Genomic DNA, 8,196 nt, shown 5'->3' with positions numbered 1-8,196 from the left:
CACTTGTGGGAAAAGTAAAGAATTCAATAAGGACACAAAATCAGGAAAGAGTGGTACCAGTTTCTTTATAAAGAGACAAACATGTTTCAATTGTGGAATTCCTAGTCATATCGCACAAAACTGTCCAAATCATGCATTTGTTCCTTTTTATACACAAAGAAGAGTGAATGAGTCACGAGGAAGATCTCTTAAATGAAAATTCTTGAGATCTCATTCAGTTGATGGTGATTGGAACATCAATAAAGAAAGAAATCAGGCTAATCTTGAAAAGAACAATCAGGTCTAGAAAAAATGAACAAAGTACTTTAACAAGACCGAAAATGGTTAAGCCAAGATCGGTATCATCAAAGTCATCGTCTCGGTCTTCGGCTAATCTTAGACGAAAATCCAAACGATCAAAACCAATGAAAAACATTTCAAAATCAATAGTAAATGCTTTAAAACCTAACTACAGATGGGTGCCCAAACATTCAAATGTCCACTCACCTCAAAGATTTTTATGTGCATCTGGTAATCAATCTGATTCAAAATGTGAAAAAGTAAATTTTGTTGCTAACAAGGGAAAATCCAGTGTTTCTATGACTGGGTTCCTAAATCTAATTAATCCCGCACATCGTGCAGGAACAGCTACGGAGGAAAATCGTTAGACCTTGATATGTCAATAGTGGTTGTTCCAGGCACATGACATGAGACATCTCCCAACTGCAAGACATTTAGAATTTTAATGGGGGTTATGTTTCCTTTGCGGGATGAGATGGTGGAAAGATAACTCATAAGGATAGCATGACGAATGGTATGCTTAGATTTCAGAAAGTTAACTATGCTCCCGAGCTGAAACACAGTCTGTTGAGCGTACTTCAGATCTATGATAAAGGCATTTCAACTCATTCTACGAACAGAGAGTGTCTCATTCTGAAGCCCGAAATCATTATACCTGAAAAATGGATTTTGGTCAGATCTGAAAGGGAAGGGAATGCTTATGGAATTGATATGAATCATGACATTCCTAAGCAAGTCACTTGTCTTTTCTCAAAAGTCTCTGAAAACAATGCCATGCTCTGGCATCATCGTCTCGGCGATGCTAATGCGAAGAACCTCAATCGTCTTGCTAAACATGAGATTGTGCGTGATCTTACAGTCAAGGACTTCCTAAACTTTGAGAAGTGTGTTGCTTGTGCTCAAGGAAAACATCACCATAAAACACATAATCCAAAGTTGGTCAACTCGATCAACAAGGTTCTTTAGTTGTTACATATGGATTTATTTGGTTCGGTCAACGTTCTCAGCATCAACAAAAATTCTTAGTTCCTAGTTCTAATTGATGATTACTCTCGGTTTAAATGGGTTTTCTTCTTATCCAACAAGAGTAGGAATGCTGACCCGATCAATAGATTCATAGTGATGATTGAGAATCAGATAAATGAAAAGTGAATGCGCTTCGAACTGATAATGGCACAAAGTTCAAGAGTGCATTTCTGGATCACTTTTGTGCCGAAAAGGGTATATTGCATCAATACATATCTATTCGGACACCACAACAATGCGGTGTTGCAGAACTGAGAAACCGTACTCTGATGGACATTGCAAGGACTATGGTCTGTGATTCCAAGTTACCGGTCTTCTTCTGGGCTGAAGCGATCAACACTACTTGCTATGTCTAGAGCCGTGTTTTGATCAACAAATCTCAAAATGAAGACCCCGTATGAAATTCTATATAATCACAAACCATCGGTCGCACATTTAAAAATATTTGGATGTCCTTGCACCCTCCTTCACATGGAGTCCAACCCCAAGTTCAACTCAAAGGCTGATGACTGCTATTTTGTGGATTATGCCGCTCACACCGCTTACCGAGTATACAACAAAACCACTAACAAGATTGTGGAATCTTTTGATGTGCGTTGGTTGGAAGTGAATGAGACTTATGCGAGAGTTTGACCTGATTGGTTATTTGATTATGCATCATTGTTTAAATCCTTTAATGTGTATTTAGAAAATGTTTCAGGTTCCTACTCTTGTACAAGTGTAGTTTTTGAAGATGAAGAGGAAGATGTTGTATACATACCACCCCTTGTGTCTTCCATGTCTTCCATCATGGATGAAGCTGCTCCAAGTACTTCCTCAAGTTCTCTAAGTTATAGAATCGGTTCTGATGATGAAGCCACTCCTTTACTCCTACTAAAAGAGAAGTCATGACAAGGGATTCTTCCCTGAACCTATTTCAAATGAGTATATGTCCAGTACCTCTCACAATCGTTGATCATCCGAGTTGAGTGATTTAGTCGAAGACTGATTTGTCAACATCAACAACCTTGTAATCTCAGTCGATGACTTCAGCGATGACATTCCCAAAAGAGTACAACACGATCATCCGATCGAAAATATCGTTGGTCCTCTGGCCGACAGACTAAAAATGAGAAGCCAAAGTGGAGATGTTAATTCATATCTCTACTCTTGCTTCATTTCTCAAATCGATCCCAAGAGTGTCGCTATGGCTTTAAACGAACCAAGTTAGGTAGATGCGATGCATGAAGAACTTAATCAATTTGAAAAACTAGATGTTTGGAAGCTGGTTGAGTTACCAAAAGGCAAGAAGTCTCTAGATACACGTTGGGTTTTTAGGAATAAGCAAGATGATTGTGGAGTTATTGTACGAAATAAAGCTAGATTATTCATTCACAGATTCAGATAAATAGAGGGTCTTGACTACATAGAAATATATGCACCAGTAGCTCACTTGGAAGCCATTCGTATATTCCTTGCATATGCTTCATACATGGGCTTTACAGTCTATCAAATGGATGTCAAGACCGCTTTCTTGTACGACATTGTGATAGAAGAAATTTATGTTGATCAACCTCTTGGGTTTTCAATTCAATGTTTTTGAAACAAGTGTACAAGATGGACAAGGCTCTATATCGGTTACATCAGGCTCCTAGAGCTTGGTATGCTACCCCGACAGAGAATTTGCTTGAACATGGGTATACAAGGGGAACGATTAATCAGATGCTTTTCATCAAGCATGTGGGTACAGACTTAATCATTGTTCAGATCTATGTTGACGATATCATTTTTGGGTCGACAAACATAGAGCTATGCAAATAAGTCGAGGTTCTTATGAAGAAGAGATTTTAGATGGGTTCACCGGGTGGGATGCCATGTTCTTAAGCCTTCAACCTCGACAGGATTCATCTAGAATGTTATAGAATCAAGGAAAATTTATCGAATACATGCTTGAAGAGTCTGCCTTTAAAGACTCAAAAATTGCCTTGACCCCAATGGATGAAAGACCACTGTTGTCTCCAGATGCAGATGTAGAATCTATTGATATAAAAGAATACCACTCGATGATTGGTTCTCTAATGTACTTGACTGCAAGTAGACCTGATATGATGTTTGTTGTGTGTCAATGTGCTCGTTATCAGGCTAATATTAAACATTCTCATTTAATTGCTGTTAAAAGGATTTTTAGATATCTTAAAGGTAGCCCCAAGCAGGGTCTTTGGCATCCTAAAAATCTTGATTTTGATTTATATGCATTTGTTGACAACAATTATGGAGGATGTGAACTTGACAGGAAATTAACATTGGGAGGATGCCAATTTTTAGGAGGACGGTTAATGTCATGGCAATGTAAGAAACAACAAACTATGCCCACTTAAACGGCTAAGGTTGAATACATTGTTGCATCAGCCTGTTGTTCTCAAGTTATCTGGATTAATCAGTCATAGGATTATGGTTTGAATTTTCTTGACAAACCCATCTTTTGTGATAATGATGTCGCCATTCAAATTGCTAAAAATCTAGTCAAACATTCCTAAACCAAGCACATCGATATCAAAGTTCATTTTATTCGAGACTGTTATGAGCACTCACTCATTCGTTTAGAATAGATCCACACTAATAACAATGTGGCGGATTTGTTTACCAAACCATTCAATAAAGCTCAATTTGATGTGCTTGTGAGCTTTTTAAAAATGATTTGTTTTGAAGACTAATATTTTATTAGCTTAGTTTAAATTTGTGCATTGTATTTTCATTTTATTTTCTCTTCTATGCACAAATTTAGGGGGAGAAATCAAAATACAAAAAAATTATAAAACAAAAATCCAAAAATAAGTTCTTATGGTTTTCTTTCGCAGGTGATGTGACTTGATGTGACTTGTGCTTCTCATGCTTCTATAGTGTTCCACTCTTGGAACACTAGTTTTGATTGTTGTTCATAGGAGGGAGTGGCATGCAGCCATGACCATGATCAATATGGTCATGTGATTGGCCTTGACTTGAGCGGGAGATCTCTTTGCAGGCATATCAACTCCATCAACACCCTCTTCAGCCTTTTTCATCTTTAGAGACTCAACCTCTCAAGAAACAACTTTGGTGAATCTCAAATCCCATCTAAAATTGCTCGTCTAACGCAATTAAGAATCCTCAATCTGTCTGATTATGGGTTTAGTGGACAAATCCCAAATGAAATCACAGTTGATGCACTTGTCTTCTTTAGATATGTCATGGAATTCACTATAGCTCCACAGTCCTAACATGAAGAACCTATTGCAAAACTTAACAAGACTAGAAATACTCCATCTTTCACGGGTTGACATTAATTCATCTGTACCTCATTTCTTAGGTAAATCAATCTAAATGATTGTTCTCTTGGGAGTGAAATCCCTACAACCATGTTTGAGCTGCTAAAGTTGCAAGTTCTTAATTTGGCAAACAATACCGACCTCATTGGTTGCTTTCCTATATTTCATAACATTATCTTACTTGAAGAAATGATACTAGATTTCACTCTCTAACATGACCCAACTCACTTACCTAGGTCTTTATGAAAATCACTTCACAGGTTCAGTTCCTTCATTGGTAAGTCTTTTGAAACTCGATCATTTGGAACTTAATGGTAAAAAAATCTAGAAAGGAAGCTTTCCCAATTGGCTTGGAAAGCTGCCTAAAGTTAGTAAACTCTATCTATCTGATATGGACATAAATGGTGAAATCCCACTCTTTCTATCAAACTTAGCCAAACTTAGTGAGGTATGAATGCCAAGAAATTCTCTTACCGGTGGTATACCATCCTGGTTGTTCAACCTTACCCAACTAACATATTTAAATCTTCAAGCAAACCAATTGCAAGGACCAATTCCAAACACATTTTCCAACTTCAAAAATCTTGAGTATCTTAACCTAGCTACAAACAATTTCAGTGGTAGGGTAGAACTCAACATTTTCCTAGGACTCAACAAACTGCCTAATTGCCTTACATAATAACCTGACGGGAGAAATACCACCATTGATATGTGAATTGAAGTTTCTTCAACAATTACATTTGTCTTTAACAACATGAGCGGAACACTTCCTTCATGATCGGGCATCTTAAGCAATTCGTTGATGTTTTTGAATTTGAGACAAAATAAGTTCCAAGGCAAAATGATGAATGCTTTTATGCCTGGAAGTCGGTTAAAAGAACTTGATTTGAGCGAAAATAGATTTATCGGTCAACTGCCAAGATAACTGAGGAATTGTACTAACTTAGAGTTTCTCTCTCTTGGAGATAACAATTTTCATGATGTCTTTCCTTCTTGGTTGGGAACTTTTCTCAAGCTACAAGTTCTGGTTCTGTGGTCCAACAAATTACATGGTCCAATTGATGATTCCACGACTGTTTCCTCATGGTTCCCTAAGCTTAGGATCATAGACCTCTCTAACAATCGTTTGAATGGTCAGTTAGACCAAAATTACTTCCAAAGATGGCATGCCATGATCTTTGGAAATCTTTGTGTATCATCTGCTATGGAATCAAATATATCCTCCAAACATGTACTTTCAAATTTTACATACTCGGTCACATTAATACACAAAGGTGTCAGAACAGAGTACGAAAAATTTTAACCATAGATATGTCCATTGATCTCTCTTGTAACCATTTTGAAGGAGAAATCCCAAAATCACTCCAGCATCTTCGAGGGCTTCAATCACTCAATCTTTCCAACAAACAGTTTAGTGGACATGCCCTGCCATCTTTGTGGCACCTAAAGAATCTTGAAGCTTTGGATCTGTCTCGAAACAACTTATCATGGGAAATTCCTCCACAGTTTGTGTAACTTGGCTTCCTTTCCATCTTTAATGGGTCATTCAGTTGTCTAGAGGGGCGCATACCACAAGGAAAACAATTTCATACATTTGATAACCGCTCCTACATTGGGAATCCCAGATTGTGCGGACGAATTTTATTCAAGGAATGTCAAGATCATCCAAAGGTGTCGAGCCTTCCACGAACAAGTAGTGTGTCTGAATCTCTCTCCCCAACCGAAACAATTGATTAGATCTTCGTATTATGTGTAATTGGAAGTGGGTTAGTTGTTGGGATTGCTATTGGGAACAATATGCATACATGGTATACTCATCAGATCACAAACAGGAAGGAAAGATGAGTAAGTCCTTTTCATAACACTAGGAGAAATGAAGGTACAATAAGTCGTTACATTACTCGTACCAATGTTTCAAGATAATAGTTTGTTATGCGCATGTGGTATCAACCAAATAGAAAATTTTTGATGCACTTCATCCAAAAAATATGAAGCTTCTATATATTTCTTAAACTTATATCTTTAAATTAAAGTAATTGTAACAATATCTTTGTGAGATTAACCGGCATACATCTCAATTTTGTATTATCAACAATTAGTTGCCGTTTTTTTTTTTTTTTTTTTTTTGTCATTTATCAACTTGAATTAAATTATATGTTATGAAAATATGAATTTTAGCAAAGAAAGTCTTATTAACATATCCAACTTAAAAATATAAACAAAATACATCTTTTAATTGTAGATTGGGTAAGTTATGTGTCGATTCCAGTAGTTATATGATGTCAGTCCATGTTTAAGCATGGTGTTTGATTATAACATGTTTATCATAAAATTATCTATGAGAAAAATGTTAGTTGAGATATTAAATGCTTATAGTAGTTTGTATGTAATCAATAATATAACCATGGTTTTGAGATGGTCATTTTACTATTGTTGGATGAAGATTTTCTATAGATAGAAAACTATGAAATTACTAGTAATAACCTTAACTAAACATGTGTCTCAGGAAGTGTCATAGCTTAAAGTTCGAAGGGTATGGAGAAGTTGTTGAAGACTTTCATGGGATTTTAGTTTTTTTAACATGTAGTATGTGTATAGTATGTGTAAGATTCTGTTTGAGTAGGCTTTCATTGTAAGATTTTTGATGTATCATTTAGTAACTGTTCCATTGTTAAAGTTCACAGTTTATGGAGGCATGATCATAGACTCTTATGTAAGCTGTTAGTAAGTAGTCACAACCTTAGAAACCCAGGTCCTACACCATTCACAAATTAAAATGGTATACATAATAACAAAACAAATTCATGAAAATTTAATTCACCTGATCTCAACTCTCAATAATCAAATAAGATAAACCCACTACGACATTCAATTTTATCCAATTCACATATCAACTCTCATAAAATGGTATACATAAAATAGAAATCCAATTCACCTGATCTCAACTCTCATAAAATGGTATACATAAAATAGAAATCCAATTCACCTGATCTCAACTCTCAATAATCAAATAAGATAAACCCACTACGACATTCAATTTTATCATTATCCCAAGTGAGTCAACAGCGCACCATGAAAATTGAACAAACTCTGGTTTGACAACATACACAATTCAACCAAAAACTATCTATTAGTTCATTGACTATACCCAAAAGATTTTTTTAGGTTTCCCCAAAAAATAATTTAACATTTGATCAAATACTTAAACCATCCTTCTTGCAAACTCAAATCCGTACAATCAATTTTAATGTATAACCAAAGCTAATTACATATGGTATTGATCGGGGGTGTAACGTTCAATCGACTACCAAAATCCTTAAAACATGTCAAAACACATACTAACTAGTGTTATACCCGTAAGTTGCCCGAGTTAACCGATGTAAAAAATTATTGATTTTACTTTCTTTTATAATCTCATAATTTAAATGTATAACCAAAGCTAAGTACATTTAGTATTGTTCAGGGTGTAAAGTTCATTCTGCAACCAAAATCCTTAAAACATGTCAAAACACGTACTAACTAGTGTTATGCCCATCTGTGGACCGACTTGCGTTAGTTTAGTCTACCTCGACTTGACCTTAGTTTAGTATACCTTGACTAATGTAAT

Source organism: Lactuca saligna, chromosome 1 (assembly GCF_052625555.1).
Source record: "Lactuca saligna cultivar CGN05327 chromosome 1, ASM5262555v1, whole genome shotgun sequence".
NCBI lineage: Eukaryota > Viridiplantae > Streptophyta > Magnoliopsida > Asterales > Asteraceae > Lactuca > Lactuca saligna.
The sequence above is the reverse complement of the archived record's forward strand: the minus strand, read 5'-3'. Positions refer to the sequence as shown.